This window comes from Cavia porcellus, unplaced genomic scaffold, assembly GCF_034190915.1.
Source record: "Cavia porcellus strain 051 isolate PalLab524CR breed Dunkin Hartley unplaced genomic scaffold, mCavPor4.1 scaffold_1, whole genome shotgun sequence".
Classification (NCBI taxonomy): domain Eukaryota; kingdom Metazoa; phylum Chordata; class Mammalia; order Rodentia; family Caviidae; genus Cavia; species Cavia porcellus.
The window spans coordinates 201,159,271-201,178,266 of record NW_026947484.1 but is presented as its reverse complement, the minus strand read 5'-3'; the positions used below and the strand labels follow the sequence as shown (position 1 = coordinate 201,178,266).

Sequence of the window (18,996 nt, the reverse complement as noted above, 5' to 3'; positions counted from 1 at the left end):
CCACAACTTGTACCCATACTCGCTGCTAAATGCTCACACATCAACAGATTCAACATTACATTCTTTAGTCCTTGGTCTAATCATTGCCAAACATATTCCCCAGGTATCTATCGATACAAATTGTAAAACTGTGCAACTATCTTATAGTATTCACTGTCTTCTCTCAGGCCACATTTTATAGTCTAAGACATGGGGAAATCTGACTCTAGATATACAATCTAGAGATGATGGACTGACAGTTGGAGAGAGTCTCAGAGAGAATCACCTTAACAAAGCAATGGTGCCTGGTTATATTATTACTGTCTTTAGCAAGGGAATGCTCTTCCCCTCAGACGAGGGAGGGCAAGCTGCCTTCCTCCTGTGGAAGGGAAGGAAGGAAGGCTCAGAGATTCTCAGGGGCTCAAGATTCTCAAACTTATTTGAGTCTACCTGGATGCCTGCTCAAGGTTTTCAGGCTCCATTCTTTCTGAATCAATTCCATTAAGTTTTTTCATTAAAAACACAGGAAGTCTGTGATTTCAGCTCTTACATTCTACAAATCACCAAATGAAATGTGGGTTTCATTTTTCACTGAGATCAACCCCTACGAAACATCAAAATCAAAATGGAATTGCTTGTGTCAAACTTAACAAAAAACAAAGCCAGCAGGTTATGAAAGAAGAATTCTTAGGCATGTCTGCCCAAAAGTAACTATCACAAAAGACTGCCAGAGCCACAGGCTTGCACAAAAGACAAGAAGCACTCTGTAAAACCAGCAACTCTTTATTCAACCTCCCACTGATGTCACCCTTGTTATTAACCACTGTCTCAAGATTATTGTTCCAAAATGTCTTTTTGTAATCTTTCTCACTTTTGCCTTTAAAACCTTCCCCTTGCCTCAACCTCTTTGAGTATGTCCACAGTTTACCGTGGCACATGGATTCCCATGGCAATGCTATTCCCAAAGATAACTTGATTTTGCTTCTGTTTTCACCTCTGCATTCTGACAGCCACGCCCCACAGCTCAATAAAGAATGGTTTCTTTTGTGGCCACCATAAAAGCTCTGTGAGCCTCTTCCCACAGCTTAAGGTGTGAGCATTTCTTTCTATAAGTGCTTTCACGCCATCAGGAATAGCTAAACCATTCCCAGGCCTGGAAGCAAGTATTTACCTTAAATCTCAGGTAGCGGCCACATGGTCTCTCTCTTTTTTAAAAAACATTTTATTTAAATAAAGACTAAACAAAACAGAAAATGGGAAGAAGTAATACATTCGTTCAGAGAAGAAATAAACAGTAAGAAATCACTAGTTAATGTTTACATATTGTCCTTTTACAAATAGTTGTTCAGGATACAAAAGTGGGACATATAAAATGGGAATTCAAACAGCGTGACTGCAACCAGTTCTGTTCAACTATCCAACAAAAACTTAGTAATATGGTTGTCAATCCTATACACTTAAACACACATGCAGCTTTCCATATCTTCATTTATGTTGGGATTAAACAAACTAAAGCATGCTAAAGTCATTCTGAACAAAGAATAATAGTATTGCTGGATTTCACATCATGACACTCCGGGATGAGCACTGGGTACTGTAGTGTCTTTTTTTTTTTTTTAATTTTTTTTTTTATTTAAAGAAAGACTAAACAAAACAGAAAATGGGTAGAAATAATACACACTTTAAAGGAAAAAATAAACAGTAAGAAATCACTAGTTGATTACAGATTGTCCTCTTACAAATAGTTATTCAGGATACTAAAGTGGAACATATAAAGTGGGGATTCAAACAGTGAGATTGCAACCAATTCTGTTCAACTATCCAACAAAAACTTTAGTGTCTGTTTTCCTTCAAAGTATCTGTTCATCATGTGTCATAAGATCAGTTCTATACATGCATGAGTCTTAACATGTATTTCTATCCTTTCTATATTAGGAGAAACAAAATAAAGCAAGACAAAACAAAACATAATCCTATAAACACATGAAACGAAAAAGACATATAAGACCGTTGTACAAGGAGTTCTACCATAGTTGCTGTGTTGTCTCATGTTATCTTCAATAGAACTGGCTATATCATCAGACATAGTATAATTGAATATATCAGTACATAACAGTATTAATAAAAACACAACTTTGTATATAGTATAAAACTTCAAATGCAGGCAGTTATCAAACCAGAATGTGTATCATAGAGTCTTGTCATTTTCAGTGTAGTTGCCTATACTCTCACACTTGATACTATCAATCATATCAGTTTTGGGTAATGGCTGGGCAGGTCTGGGGTGCCTGCATCCACCTCCCCGTCAGTCTGGAGGACTGTGGATTCCTAAGCAAGCAGGCGAGCATCACCAGTTCCAGCGGCCTCCAGTAAGTGCCTAGTACACTCTCCCCCAAGCATAGCCTGCTCAGGACCCTCAAGCCTTCCCCATGCAGCGAAGTGGCTAGGCAAGTCCCAGGCGCCTACATCTGCCTCCGCGTTCTGGCTGCGCTGGGAGAACTGTGGAGTTTCAAGCAAGCAGGCGGGTGCACACTGTTCCCTGAGCCCAGCCTATTTGGGACCCTCGCACCATCTGGGTGCGGGGGAACAGCTGGATGGGTCTGGGGCACCTGCATCCGCTGCCCCGTGTGTCTGGAGGACTGTGGATTTCTAAGCAAGCAGGCGAGCATCATCACATCCAGAGGCCCCACAGCCTGCGGTAAGTGTCCAGTACACTCTCCCCCAAGCCCAGCCTGTTTGGGACCCTCGAGCCTGCCAGGTGCAGTGAAGTAGATAGGCAGATCAGAGGCTCCTACATCCACCTCCCTGCTAAGGCGGCACTCAGAGAACTGTGGAGTTCCAAGCAAGCAGGTGGGCGCACACTGTCCCTGGAGCCCAGCTTATCTGGGACTGCGGAATTCTAAGCAAGCAGAGAGCGCCATGGGTTCCAGAGGCCCAGTGGCCTGGGGGAACTGGGTGCCAGAGTCCCAGGAAATGCAAACATAGAAGTGAATTTCCAACAGACCCTGAGGAAGCTTTTCAATAACACTTGAAACACAGAAATACAGGAAAATGACAAAACGAAAGACCAAATTACAACCTCAAACCTCCAGCCCATCTCAAGAAACCCTAGGAGCAATGTATATAGAAGAAAATATATGCCATACACCTCAAATATCAGACATAATAGCCACTGAAATAAATAAGCAACTCTGGGAAGCTTTAAAGGAATTCAAACTCGAAATAATCTCCCAGGTAAAAGAAAAAATGATGAAATGAAAGAGATGCTGAATATATCTAAAGAAAACACAGTTTAAAAATTGGAGGAACTAAACAAAAAGATAGAATCCCTAGATGAGCAATATAAGAAACAAACAGAATACATAAAGCAGATGCACAGAGATATACAGGAAATCAAAAACTCCACTGAAGGCTGTAAAAACCGCCTCAATGAAAGTGAAGATAGAATTTCAGACCTTGAAGACAGGATTGTAGCTAGTGAACAGGAAAGAAAAGATTTTAAAAATAACAAGTAATCAGGAAATAATAATTCAACAACTGCAAGGTGACGCAAAGAAAAACAACATAAGATTGATAGGGATTATTGGAAAAGAAGGGGACAACATAAAGGATGTCAAGAGGATATTTAGAGAAGTAATAGCTGAAAATTTCCCAAGCATGAGATCAGAAACCGACATCAGGTTCAGTGAAGCCTACTGAACTCCAAGTAGTCATAACCAAAATAAAACTACACCCAGACATATAATAATCACCATCCCAGAAATCCAACACAAGAATAGATTTTTAAAAGCTGTCAGAGAGGGGCTGCAGATTTAGCTCAGCGGCATAAGCCCCTGCCTTGCAAGCAGGCAGTTGTGAGTTTGATCCCCGGTACCGATAAAAAGGAAAAAGAAAAGAAAAAAAAAAAAAAAGCTGTCAGAGAGAAAAGACAGATCACTTATAAAGGAAAACCTATCAGAATCACAGCAGACTTCTCAGCACAAATAATAAAGTCAAGAAGAGCATGGAGTGAAGTTTTCCAGATCCTAAAGCAAAATGATTTCCAACCTAGACTGATGTACCCTGCAAAACTATCATTCAAAATCGATGGTGAAATACGATACTTCCATGACAAAGAACAGCTGAAGAACCTCATGATCACCAAGCCAACCCTGCAAAAACTATTGAGAGACAGTTTAGATACACAAAGGAAAAAACCACTAAGCAAAGCAGATAATTAAACAGAACAGAAAGATAAAGATGCAACAGCAGAAAGATAACATGTCAACAATAAACCAGCATATAACAGTTATAACCATTAATGTAAATGGTCTCAATGCACCAATCAAAAGAAACAGACTGGCAGAATGCATCAAGAAACAAAATCCAACCATATGCTGTAGGAAACCCATCTAACCCAGAAGGATACTCACAGACTGAAAGTCAAAGGATGGAAAACAATACTTCATGCAACAAGAATCTAAAAAAAAGCAGGAGTAGCCATTCTGTTTTCAGACAACGGGAACTTTAAACCAACAATGATCAGAAAGGACAAAGAAGGTCACTACATACTCGTTAGGGGAAAACTCCAAGAGGAAGAAATAACTATCTTAAATATATATGCACCAAATTCCAGACCACCCAGTTATATAAAACAACTATTAACAGAAATGAAAAATCAAATTATCAGTAACACGAATGTAACAGGAGACCATAACACACCATTGACACCAAGGGACAGATCAATCAGACAGAAAATGAGCAAAGAAATAACAGAACTGAATCACACCTGTGAACAAATGGACTTGATAGACATATACAGAGTGTTCCATCCAACAACATCAGAATACACATTTTTCTCAGCAGTACATGGGTCATTCTCTAAAACAGACTATATAACAGAACATATTTAAACAAATGAAAAAGTTGAAATCATCCCTTGCATGTTATCGGATCATAGCACTTTCAAATTAGAAATTAATGATAAAAGATACTGCAAAAATCCCACAAACATATGGAAACTGAATAACACACTCTTGAGTAATCAGTGGGTCACAGGAAAAATTAAAGAAGAAATTAAACAATACCTACAAGAAAATGAAAATACAGATACAACTTACTGGAATCTGTGGGATGCAATGAAAGCTGTCCTCAGAGGAAAATTTATTGCACTGAGTTCCCACATCAGGAAAACAGAACGAATACAAATAAATAACCTGATGCTACACCTCAAACAGCTAGAAAAAGAAGAGCAAGTCAAGCCCAAAGCCAAAAGAAGAGAGGAAATTATAAAAATCAGAGCAGAAATCAACACAATAGAGACTAAGAAAACAATCCAAAAAATCAACAAATCAAAGAGTTGGTTCTTTGAAAGAATAAATAGAATTGATAAGCCCCTAGCCAACCTTATTTTTAAAAAGGGAAGAAAAAGCTCAAATTCATGCAATAAGAAATGAAAAAGGGAAATCACTATAGACTCTACAGAAATACAGAAGATCATCAACACCTATTTTGAAAACCTCTACTCTCAAAGGTTTGATAACACAGAAGCAATAGACAGATTCTTAGAAACATATGAAATACCAAAGCTAGGTCAAGAGGATGTAAAACTGCTGAATAACCCAATCTCTGTTAATGAAACTGAAAATGTAATTAAGTCCTAACCTACAAAGAAGAGCCCAGGCCCAGATGGATTCACTGCAGAATTCTACAAGAAATACAAAGAAGACCTAATGCTGACACTCCTCAAACTATCCAATGAAATTGAAAGGGAAGTAATCCTTCCTAAGTTATTCCTGGAAGCAAATATTACTCTAGTACCAAAACCTGAGAAAGACCCAACTAAAAAAGAGAACTATAGACCAACCTCCCTAATGAACACAGATGCAAAAATCCTCAATAAAATATTTGCATAGGATGCAGCAAATCATCAAGAAGATCATACATCATGACCAAGTGGGATTCATCCCAGGCATGCAAGGATGGTTCAACATACGTAAATCAATAAATGTAATATACCATATCGATAAGGCCAAAAGTAAGAATCACATGATCATTTCTATAGATGCAGAAAAAGCCTTTGATAAGGTCCAACATTCATTCATGATAAGAACTTTACAGAAAATTGGAATAGATGGTCTTTACCTCAATATAATAAAGGCCATCTACGACAAACCAACAGCCAGTAACATACTAAATGACCAAAAATTGAAAGCCTTTACTTTAAAATCAGGCACAAAACAAGGATGTCCTTTATCACCACTCCTATTTAATACAGTACTGGAAGTACTAGCCAGAGCAATTAGACAAGAGAGGGAAATAAAAGGGGTAAAGATAGGAAAAGAAGAAGTTAAATTATCATTGTTTGCAGATGACATGATACTTTACATAGAAGACCCCCTAAACTCCATTGGAAGACTCTTAGATATAATAAATTCAGTAATGTAGTTGGATACAAAATCAATACTCAGACATCAATAGCATTCCTATACACTAACAACAAAATCACAGAGAGAGAAATAAGAGAAGCCACACTCTTCACACAAGCAGGCAAAAAAATGAAATATTTAGGAATTACTCTTATGAAAGAAGTGAAAGACCTATACAGGGAAAATTATAATACACTGAAAAAAGAAATTGAAGATGATCTCAGAAAATGGAAAGACATCCCTTGCTTATGGATAGGAAGAAGAAATATTCTGAAAATGGCCATTCTCCCAAAACTGCTATACAGATTCAATGCAATCCCAATAAAAAATACCATCAATATGCCTTATAGACCTAGAGAAATCACTCCTAAAATTCATCTGGAAGCAGAAGAGACCTAGAATAGCAAAGGCAATTCTAAGCAGCAAAGACAAGGCAGGAGGCAAAGCAACAGTAGTAAAATCAACATGGTACTGGAATCAAAACAGAGCCGAAGATCAATGGAATAGATTAGAAGATACAGCCACAACTACAAACACACTAAACCACCTTATCTTTGATAAAGGAGCCAAGCAGGTTCACTGGAAGAACAACAGTCTCTTTAATAAATGGTGTTGGAAAAACTGGCTCTCCATTTGCCAAAAACTAAAACTAGACCCATGCCTATCACCATGTACTAAATTAAAATCTAAATGGGTCAAAGATCTGAATATTAAAATAGAAACACTAAATCTATTGGAAGACAAATTGGGTAGAAACCTTGAAGACATAGCGGTAGGTAGAGAATTCATGAACAGGACTCAAACCGCACGGGAAATATTTCCAAGAATCAATAACTGGGACCACCTCTTATTAAAAAGTTTCTGCATGTCAAAAAATATCTCCAGCACAGTGAAAACCCACAAACTGGGAAAAGATCTTAGTGAACTCCCCCTCAGACAAGGGACTTTTGTCTAAAACATATGAAGAATTAAAAAAACTCAGACCCCCAAAATTCAAAGATCCAATCCAAAAATGGGCATCTGAGATGAATACACACTTCTCAGATGAAGTAATACAAATGGCAAATAAATACATGAAAAAAATGTTCATCATCATTGATCATTAGAGAAATGCAAATTAAAACCACACTGAGAGTCTGTCTCACTCCTGAAAGAATGGCCAGTATCAAGAAAACCAACAACAACAAATGCTGGAGAGGCTGTGGGAAAAAGGAACTCTCCTGCACTGTTGGTGGGAGTGTAGACTGGTACAACCTTTGTGGAGGTCAGTCTGGAGATTTCTCAAAAAGCTAGGATTGGAAGTCCCATTTGTTCCAGCTATTCCACTTCTAGGCATATTCCCAGAAGAACTGAAAGCATCATACCACAGTGATATATGCGCACTTATGTTTATAGCAGCACAATTTGTAATCGCCATATCTTGGAAACAACCCAAGTGTCCATCAACTTAGGAATGGATAAAAAAGTTATGGTATTTCTAAACAATGGAGTACTACTCAGCTATAAAGAAGGATCACATTGAGATATTTGTCAATAAATGGGCGCAGCTTGAAACCATACTCATAAGTGAAATAAATCAAACTCGCATGTGTGAATACCAAATAGTTTCCCTAGTGTAAGAAATGATTCAAATATATAAAAGTATGTGGTAATCATGACTCCACATTATGTGGCCTTGAAGCCTTATAAAGTTTTCACTTATTAATTGGAATGGCTTTATTCTGGGCTGCTTGATATTATTGCCTGTGATGAAATGAACAGCTATTCTGAAGAAAACAAGACATCATAATAGGTAGTGCTAATTTAATATCATCTTGTTTTGAAGCCCCACCAAACTATGGCTCTTCTGTCTCCATTGGTTTTATCATGTATCTTGCTGGATTTTATTATATGTGATAATACAAACAAAAATTGTTATAGGCAAAGAGATAATATAGAAATCATTGTTTGTTTTCTGTTAGCTGATTCTAAATACCCTACAATGCTTTCATCCACTTGAATGGTTTTACACTGTCTTGATATGTTTGATGCTATAGTATACGAAGTTATATTCAAATATTTCAAGGAAAAAGACACTATGGCAACTACTATTAAGTCGGGTTATTTGGTGGTGAAGCACTAGGTTGCTGAAACTGTCATGCTTTGACCTTTATTGTTATGTTGTTATGTCCTCTTTTATCTCAATCTCTCCCTTATTCATTAAAAAAATTATTTAGTTTTTTTTATTATTTTTTAATTAAGGGGAAAAAATCAAAAAAAAATTAGCAGGATATATTATAGTAACTTTTTTGATTTCCTATTAACTTGATTTGAAGTCCTGTAATACTCCCACTATCTTGTTTTGACTGATTAGACTCTGTTCCGTTTTGTACGATAGTATCAAGTTTGAGGGTATAGGCAACTACTTTTAAGGCAATAAGATTCACGATGATGCCCATTCTGGTTTGACTATTATCTTCTTTTGAAGTCCTGTAATGTTTACAATGTTTAGGTTTTATTGGTCTTGTTCTCTACTGTTTTGTTCAACTTTATAATACCTAATGAGATAGACAATTCTTTTTAAGGAAGCAAGAGGCATTATGGTAACCATTGTTGATAACCTTGTACTCTGTTTTTACATCATGTGCTATGTCTATCCTTGGTTTTGACTGACAGCTTTGTTTTGTCATATTTGATTTCTCTTCCAAAGAAAAGTAATAAGAACTATAGGAGTAATAAAACCCAAAATGTGTAAATTTTGTTGTAAAAAAGAGAGGAAAAAAAGTACTCTAAAGGATACAACTGCAAGTGTGTTTATCGGTGTTAAATAGCTGACCATATTAATGTTTTTGGTTGGATCACTGAACACAACTGTTTGCAGTGTCACTGTTTGAATGTCCACTTTGTATGCTTTGATCCTGTGACTTGAGCAACTATCTCTAAGATGATAATGTGTAATCTATTAACTGATGATTTCTTTTGTTTTTTTTTTGTAGTTCTGTATTACTTGTACCCTTACACTGTTTTGTTTTGTTTTGTTTTTTCTCTTTTTCCTTTTAAATAAAAAATTTTTAAAAATATATCAGTTTTAAATAAAATTTGTCGCTACCAAACAGCAATCAAACCAGATTTAACTAAGATCAGTCATGATAAAACAGTGTAAGTCATACAGGGCTCCGAATTAAGATAATAGGAAATTACTGTGCTATATCCTGATGTTTTTGGGATAGCTGTCTGTGCCCTCAAATCTAATGCAAGTAGATAAACTGGGACAGAATAAAATCTATCAAAAAAAGAATAAAATCTATCTAAGCAGAGTGGTGCGAGTAATGTGGATTTTAAATCCTGATACACCATTAACAATATCTTCTGCCATCTTTTTTAAGACTCTCCCTCCCCTTTCACTTCCCCAGGGTATACTGTGCATTTTTGGGTCTGACCAAGACCCTTGGTTTTAAATTGGGGGTGGGGCAACCTGCTATTTACCTAAGTGGTTCCAAACCTCCTCTCTCCTGGCCTTGATCTTTAATTGTATTCCTTTACCTATTAAAGCCTGTCTTTCCAGCCTACCCACAAATACTGGTCTAGTTGCCCCTATTACTCTCTGGTTCTCAGTCACATAGAGCATTGTTTTCTCACATTTGATTTTCAGTCCATGTACTTTTTTTCATGTTAATTATATTTCCTATAAATAGCATCTCAGTGGACCCTGCCTCCTGTTCTACTCCACATGTGGTTCTTTTTTATTTTAAATTTAGTGTATCAAGGTCATCTATTATTAGAGATTATAACCAACCTTCTCTGCCTCATTTCTGTTATGCTCTTTTTTTGCCATCAGCTGTCTGCTTATCTTCTTCATTCTGTTTTCTGCTCCATTCATTGAGGCCTCTCTGCCACTGTTCCTGGAATCCTAGTACTTTTCACTCTCTCTCTAGAATGCCCTGAAGTATTCTCTGTAGAGTTGGATTGGTGGTTGCGAATTTCCCAAGTTCCTCTTTGTCTGGGAAGCATTTTGTTTCTCCATTAATTTCTAGAGACAGTTTATCAGGGTATATCAATCTGGATTTGAGGTTATTTTCTTTCAGGGCTTGGAATATTTCGCTCCAGGCTCTTCTTGACTTGATGGTTTATGTCGAGAAGTCTGCCATTATTCTGATGGGCCTTCCTCTGTAGGTTATCTGTTGCTTGTCTTTAACAGCCTTTAATATTCTGTTCTTATACTGAATTTCTGAGATCTTGATTATTATATGCCTGGGTATAGCTCTGTTTTGGCTGTAGGTGGCTGGAGTTCTGTATGTCTCATACATCAGAATACCATTTCCTTTTCCTATGTTTGGGAAGTTTTCCTTAATTATTTCTATGAATAGCCTTTGTAGTTCCTTTGTTTGTACCCCTGCTTCCTCATTCACATTCTTTATTCTCAAGTTGTAGATCTCTTGTCATCTTCTAGCCTTTGTATTGTTATGGCTTGTTTCCATGTTATTTTTAAAAAGTTCTTCCTTTCATAATTCCACATTGCAAAACTGTTCTCCAGTTTGGATAATCTATCCTTAGTTTCTTACAAGCAGATTTGCCATCTTTCCATAGAATTTTAAATTTCCTGCTAATCTCTTTGAATCTGCTTAATGTCTTCTACATATTTTTTTATATTCTTCATCAAATGGTTCTCTCCTTTGTTTGAGTTCCTCCCTTCTTCCATCTCTGTCTGCTTGAGGGGTGCTTAGCATCTCTTTTATTAATCTTCTCATATCTTGCTTTACTTGGCTAAATATTTCACTTTTGAACTTGTCTATGAGGTCCTGAAGATATCTCTTTATGTCCACTGACACTGTGTCTGATATTGCATGTTTGCTGTTCTCATTCTCCTTTGTATTTACCTGTCCTGGGTCCATGTTCCTCAGGGTTGGGACCTGGGGACTATTTGTCATTGCTTCCTCTTCCCATCTTTTTTGTTTCTTCCAGGAGGCCCCAGTTTCTTTCTTTGTTGGTTACAATTCTTCTGAAGCACGCTGGCCCTTCCCACTGCAGTGTGCTAATGAGTTGCAGACAGGGGCAGTGTATGATGGCCTCTCCCCTCTGGATCAGTCAAGATGCTGAGGCCTGTACTGTATTACTATGCAACACCTCCCCTCCGGATCAGTCAAACTTCTGAGGCTTCACTGTGTTAGTGTGGTTAGTGTATGCCACCGCCTTAGGAAATTGATTTCGGATAACCTACTGGGTCTCACATGACCCAGGCCAGGCTCACTCTACCAACCCCATTTGGGAAGGGAACAACTGCCTGAAGTCACTGCTGCTCCTTGTACTTGCCGGTTTTGCCAAGTCCCAGAATGTCATCCACCAGAGCCCCCCTTTCTGTAGAATGGCTCCCCTTCTGTCACCCACCACAGGTCAATGCAGGCTCCCCACCAGCTCAGCTCTCCATTTGGCTGGCTGACCCCCAACCTCCGTGTGACTGCACCTCCAGTGAGTCGAAGTGGTGGGACCTCAGACGGCTTGGTAACTTGCCCACTGCCGCGGGAGCACTGATCCTTTAGCTATTCTAATAGTAACACTGAGACTGTATGTTTGATTGGTTCTTCTCACCTTAGTTTCTTCTTGAGACGAGAGAATTCATCTCCCTCTGTTTGGGGCTCCCCACGCTGTATTATGTTGAATTCTAAGTTGACTATCTCAGAGAGCCTCTGTAGCCAGCTGTTATCTACCTACCATCTTTTGGCCACATGGTCTCTTAAGACGGTACTTCAGTAGGCATTTCATCAAAACCAACCTCAGATGAGCATTTAATCAGCTAAGATGCTGCTGTAGGCTACAGATTCCCTGCCTGCCATTGTTCATGGCAGACAGGTTGGCAGTGGTTCAAGACCAGGTGCCCAGTCAAACCCATCCTAGAAACTCAGCTTTGAGAGACCAGTGTCCAGCCAAGAAAACAGAAACCACACTAGTTATTTTAGCAGGGGAAATTATTATAGGGAATGGGTCAAACGTGTATTGAAGGTCTGAGAAAAGGATTAAAAACCACCACTAAACTATAAGAGAAAATAACTGGAAAGCAGCTACAATCCTTGGGTGGGGACAGAAAAAGAAAACAAATTTGGCGTTATCAGGATCTAGAAGCTTGGAAGGAAAGCCCAGCTTAATATTTGGGACAATAGATGGTAATTTTGTCCCAAGTTTTGCATATTGATATACGTGTTTTCTAAAATCAACTCTATTAGGGTATGTTTCATATAAAATAAAATGTCCTCACTTTAAATGTACTGTGATGAATCTTGACAAAAGCATACATCTAGGTAACTAATCACTAATGATTTTTTGAATCTAAATTCCACACAAGACTGTGAGCTGTGCAGGGACAGGAACTGTAAAGAGGACACTTCTGTGGCCCTGTGCCTAGCCCAGCACTGAGGACTGTATTATCAGTGTGGCTAGAAAGAGGCACTTTCCTGAAACACGACCACAAGAGCTGCTCTCTGAAACTTCAACTTCAATTCCAGGTGGAAGAAATCAGAACTAAGACACGCAAGGACATCTTAAAGAGACAGGTTGACTCTCAGCCCAGGAATACTTGATGTTCTCTAAAAAAAAGTTTGATCAGTCTAAAGAAGGAAAGGACCAAGTGTGGTGCCATATACCGGTAATCCAAGAACAGAGAAGGCTGAGACAGGAGGATCACTGTGTGTTTGAGATCAGCATGGGAGCCATAGTGAGTTTAACACCAACCTGAACTGCATAGCAAGGTCCTATCAAAAAACAAGGAAGGGGCCTGGGAATTTAGCTCAGCGGCATAAGCACCTGCTTTGCAAGCATGCAGTCATGAGTTCGATTCCTGGTACAAAAAAATGGAAGGAAGAAAGGAGGAAGGAAGGGAGGAAGAAGAACATTGCCTATAATTTCAGCTACTCAGGAAGCTGAGACAGGAGGATCCTTTTAAAGCTAGACTGGGCAACTTAGTGAAATTTTGTCTCAAATTTTTAAAAAGATGTTCGTTTGTTTGTGAAAAGGTTTCACTTTGTAGTCCAGGTGGGGCTTGGAAATTCTACCTCACCTTCTCAAGTGCCAGGGTTACAGACATGGACCACCATGCCTCCCTTAAAATAAAATTCATAGAGGGTTGGAGATGGAGCTCAGTGTACAGCACTTGCCTGGTTATACATGAGTCCTTTGGTTCAGGCCTCAGTACTTCTGGGGAAGAAGAAGGATCTAGTAGAAGGAGGGTTGCTTGGTTACCAAGGTTTTCACGAGAAATGTAGTGCTGAATACCAGGTCCGTGTCCTCCAAGCATATCACGGTCACTCTCAGTTCTTTAGCCACCTTGGCCTTTCTCAGCTTCTTATACAAGCCAGCGTTCTTCAGCCTCAAGACCTCTGACCATGCTGCTTCCTCTGTCTGAAATGCTCTTCTTCTCCCTCTCCTGCCTTACCTACTGTTATGGTTGTGTCCAAACGTCCCCCCAAAACACCTCAAGGGTTCAGAGGTGGGGCTGCCAGAAGGTGAGTGGTTCCCAGGGTATTACAGCTGACTTACTGTGAGGAGGCGGTGTCTGGGTAGAAGAGATGGGTCACTTTGGATGTGACCTGGAAGGCTGTGTCTCCCTTGACTGTCTGCCTCCCAGCCACCATGAGGTGAGCAGCTTTCTTCTGCCAGACCCTTCCACCGCAGCATCCAACCACATGAGGACTGAAATGTCTAAAACATAAGCCGAAATAAAACTCTCCTCTTTCTAGTTGTGGGTGTCAGGCATTGGGTCTGGGCAACAAGGAAAGTGATCTAAGACATCTGGCTAAATGCAACTCATCCTGTTTCTCTCAGGTGTCACTTCCTCCAGCATCCTCATGAGGTCAGGTGCCCCTGCCTTAAGATCTCATGGTTCCCTTTACCATTGCTTCATTGTGTTTTGAATTACATGTCACTGTGACCATATGACTCACGTTCTCCACTGAACTCTTGGCTTCCAGGAGGGCTTGGGCTGTGTCAGGTTTGCTCACCACTGTGTCCCCAATGTGTGGTACGAGTTTGCTTCATAACTGATATTGGTTACGAAGACAGACCAAACTATGAAATCACACCAGCCTCATGCCATCTCCAGGCTATATGATGTGGATCAATTTCTTCCATCTCTGAAGTCTGTTTTTTCTGTGAAAGAGATTAATAGTCGTATCTATCTGATTCAGTCAATTTTGTACTATTACAACAAAAAACCTGGAGAAGTTAACTTTATAAAGAGGAAAAAGTCGCTAGGCATGGTGGTGCACATCTGTAATCCCAGCACTAAGGAGGCTAAGGCAGTAGGATTGCTACACTTTTGAGGTGAGCCTGGGAGAAATAGTGAGTTCAAGGCCAGCCTAAACCTCATAGTGAGATCTGGTATCAAAAATTAACTAATTGGGGGCTGGGGATTTAGCTCAGCAGCATAAGCGCCTGCCTTGCAAGCAGGCAGTCGTGATTCGATCCCCGGTACCGATAAAAACAAAAAAGACAAAAAAAAATTAACTAATTAAATTAGAAGAAAGAAAAAAGTGAAGGAAAAAAAGGTTTACTTAGCTTGCAGTTTTGGTGGTTCAAGGCTTGGTCTCTGGTGAGGGGAAATATCATGGGAGAGTGCCTGGGAAACAAAATGGTCACATCTCAAGCTGAAGCAGGGACCAGAAAGAGGATAGGAGAGGTCCCATAATTCCTTTCAAGGGTACAGCCCAGTCACCTAAGGACCTCCCATTAGGCTCCACCTTTTAAAGAGCCACAGCACCTCCCAGTATCACCACCCTCATCAGCACTCAGTTTTTAATGCATGGATCTATGAGGAACACTTAGGTACAAACCACAGCACTACCTCAGAGAGTTATTCTGATGATTGCAGAAAACAATGCATGAAAAATACTTAATGGCGTGCGTTAAATGTTTAGTAAGAGGCAGCCATCAATATTAACTCTACTGGCAATACTGGCTTAAGGTCAGTGTGTTAAATGTTACACTGCAGCATTCCACTTACAGCTCATAAAAGTTTCACATGGTGGCATTCTGATCACTGTGGTGCTGTATGTTGGTCTTTACACTCAGTGACTGAGGCAGTAGGAGGTTCAGGTCTGCTTTCCCTGTGTTCCACAGGTAGGGTTCCAGGTCTGCTAGGCTGAGGGCAGCACCGGCCCTGGTGAAATCCACAAGGCAACCCACCCGGCGAAGCTGATTTGCTGACCCTGCCTTGAGCAAACCTCGCTCTCTGCAGCAGTGTACTCTGGGCAGATACTTTTTTTTTTTTTTTTTTTTTTTTTTTTTTTTTTGTCTTTTTCCTTTTTTTTATTGGTACCAGGGATCGAACTCATGACTGCCTGCTTGCAAGGCAGGCGCTTTATGCCGCTGAGCTAAATCCCCAGCCCCAGGGCAGATAACTTTTTAAACTGGGAAATTTATAGTCTATAGAGGTGCCCAGAAGTCTTCACTGCCTTGAGTTCTACTGCCTCCGCATGGCCACAGGCTAAAATCCACATTTCTTAGCTTAAAATAAAATACAATTCACCTCAACACCTGGCACCCCCACCCTCACCCTTATTTCCTAAATCCCAGAAATTATGAGGTATTTACTGTCTTATCTCAAACACATTATCCCATTTAATGAAAAATAGCTATGTGTAGACATTAAATACAGAGCCATTGCACACAATATAAGGCATGTCACACATACAAGGCTGTGCTGTAGCCGAGGCTCGAGGCTCACGTGACACGTTTTTGTTTTTGTTTTTGTTTTTTTTGTGGTACGGGGGATCAAACTCAGGACCTTGCGCTTGCCAGGTAAGCACTTACGCCACTGAGCTAAATCCCCGGCCCTTGACACATGTTCTTTTGTAAACTGCTTTCCACATTTAATGTGTCATGGCTTATTCACAGTTTCTTAATGCTGCTTTAAATGACTCCCTAGGATAGCACTGAAAGAACGTACCAGATTTGTTGATGGGTATTATAGTGGCTCCCAAGTTTTGAATATTATCATCAGCACTGAGGTGGATAAACATACACATCCAGTTATTTGACTTGAGAGTCTTCCTAGGTCGAATCCTTGAAAGTATTTCCCTGGTAACAAGAGTAATAAGCATTTAAAAATTGAAATGTATCAAATCACCTCCCAAGATGTTATACTAGCCTAGATTTCCCCCAGCAGGGTATGACTCTCCTATTCCCCTACCCACATCAACACTGGACACTGTAGAAAGAAAGACTCTTGTTACTGCTTTCCTTGTTTTTCTAGGGAAGTAAAACGTTTTGCCTGTGCATTTATTAGTCTTATTCCTTCTGCAGATTGCTTTATGTCCATCCCCTTTTTTAAAGCGGATAATTCATTTTTTATTAATTTTAAAGCTGTTGTTCTTATAAGTTGTTCTTAAGTTTTTTTCCTAAACTTAAGTTTTCTGTTTTTATGGTTTATTTTGCTTTCAGTGAACACATTGTTTATAGTCAAATCTGTTCAAATCTATTCTTCCCCTTAGAATTTCTTGTTGCATCAAAAATATCTTCTCCACTGCAAACACAGATGAGGCTTAACCTCCTTCTTGTTATAAGTAGCTTGTTTCATTTTTTCTATAATTAACTATTTCATCCTGCTGAACTTTAGTTTCATCATCCTGTCCCTTCTTACCTAGCTGGTCCTCCCCACTCAGACTGGGTCCCCTGTGGTCCCTCCTCCCTCTAGCAGGATACAGGTTCTCAAAGGTCCTCAAAGCTAGTCCCAGAACATTTTCTCAGCTTCCACTTGCAGGATGTGTTCACTGGCTCCGCCTGAGTTCTTCCCTCCAGGACCTGAGAATGTGGCCCTCTGAGGGGTCAGGGCCAGTCCTAGGTGGGAACACCCTAAGCTCTGAGAGTTCTCAGGGTTGCCTGTGTCTGGACTCCCACCAGCCCTCTAGAGGCAATGAGTGAGGCTCTCTGTGTCTCACCTACCCACATACAGGCTCCAGCAAGCAGACCACCCCTTTCCGTCAGGCCAAAGACATCCAGATGCTGCCTGACACTATTAGGAAATGACTTGGGTACAACTGTAGACAGAGGCACAGGGCTCACCTCCAGGGTGGAAGTCTCTAATCTCACAAGGCCTGCAGCTGGTCACCCAACCACAGCCGGAAGTAGGGCCTTTCAACAGAGCCTGGTTGGCAGGGGGCCCATTCTGGGGCTCGGGGCGGGGGTGCAGTGGAGGGAAAGAAGGGAACTGGTAGTTCAGCTAGGAAAGTCTAGTAACATTCCCATTGCACCACCAACCAGGGCAGGGTGCAAAAGGCAAGAAGGAGAGAGAGAGGCCCACACATGGAGAAGTGTGCAAAGAGAGAGGATGAAACCGCAACAGGCTCCCAGGCCTGCGCTGTGCAAAGACACACAGCGAGGCAGGAAGCCCTTTCCCAGCTGCAACAGACCAGAGGCCCAGTTCTTTGGAGAAGCCGGGGCACCCTGAGAGTGAGAAGATCAGCCATCAAAGGGGAGGAAGCTCTGAAGCGATCTTGTGAGGCCTCGGGAGTCAGACGCTACAGTCCAGGCTCAGAGCCCAGCTCTCCCGAAGTCAAAGGGATAGCCGGCTTCCAACTCTCACATTAGTACTCACAGAGTAAGGGAGGCACATGAAGGCCCTGAGGAAAAAAGACAAAATCATTCGGATGGTGGCGCACGCCTGCCATCCCAGCAGCAGCCAGTCTGGGCTACATGGCAATAATTTATTTTACTTATTATTATTTATTAAATTATTTTATTAATTAAATAAAAAATTAAAAACCAAAACTAAAGACAAATACTCATTTAGAAAACCTTCTGAAGTCAGCTCCAGGAGCCCAGATGTGTGACGGATAGATCACACATAATGTTTCATCTACACACATCAGTCATCCAGGCCAGTGAAGTTATAAAAAGCAATGTGCTTGCCAAAGAAGTTTTCCTCCAAGTTACGGATTCTATCACTTCAGCTCCTGCAAAGTTCTGCAAGAAATAAGTCCCACAGTCATGCTGGTTAAAACCCTGAAATGGAAGGAGAGGGAGGCAGAAATGGAAAACAAGTCCCAGTGGCCTAGAATTCTGTGAAGACAATAGTGTCCTAGGGTCTCACATGGCCTACGGCAGCCCATCAGAGTGGGCCTGAGCACACTGTCACAGCACATTAAACACAGTGCAGCCACATGGGGACAGACTGACGGTGCAGGCCCCAGGAGACAGATGTGGAACTCAGTACAGGGATGAACTTCCATCATGGAGAGCTGTCAAATGTGCACAGCTCCTTGAGAGGCAGCTGTTTCCCACAGCAGGAACTGGAGATGTTGGACACGGCCCACTGCAAGAGTTCTAGAACTGACACAGCTTGCCTGTGAGATCCCTTTCCATTACGAAAGTTCCAGCACTCTGGGGAAGACAGAACTCGAAATGACTCACTCTCAGCCAGGTATGGCAGCACACATCTGTAATCCCAGCACTCTGGAGGCTGACGCAGGAGGATTACCACGAGTTTGAGGCCAGCCTGAGGTACATAGTAAGTTCAAGTCCAGCCTAAACTACATAGCAGGACTCTGTCTTAAACCCACTATCTCCTGCAAAAATGACTTATCCTCGTTTGTCCATTTAAAACTGCATGTGCACACACATTCACACACACCACATACACATACAA

The 18,996-nt window shown here is 40.6% G+C and overlaps 1 protein-coding gene across 2 annotated transcripts in view; it reads right to left on the bottom strand.

The window, feature by feature from the left end:
- Nucleotides 1-744: 744 nt before the first annotated feature.
- The window catches only part of Zbtb34 (zinc finger and BTB domain containing 34), a 46,916-nt gene continuing 28,664 nt past the window's right edge, over nt 745-18,996 (bottom strand). Inside the window, exons 4-5 of one of the 2 annotated variants that reach the window (XR_010040191.1) lie at nt 16,300-16,430; nt 745-14,970 (exon numbers count right to left, since the gene is read on the bottom strand). The gene's annotated coding sequence lies outside the window, so the exon portion shown is untranslated. The remainder of the gene's footprint in view (nt 14,971-16,299; nt 16,431-18,996) is intronic. The other variant, XR_010040192.1, reaches the window with a different exon arrangement.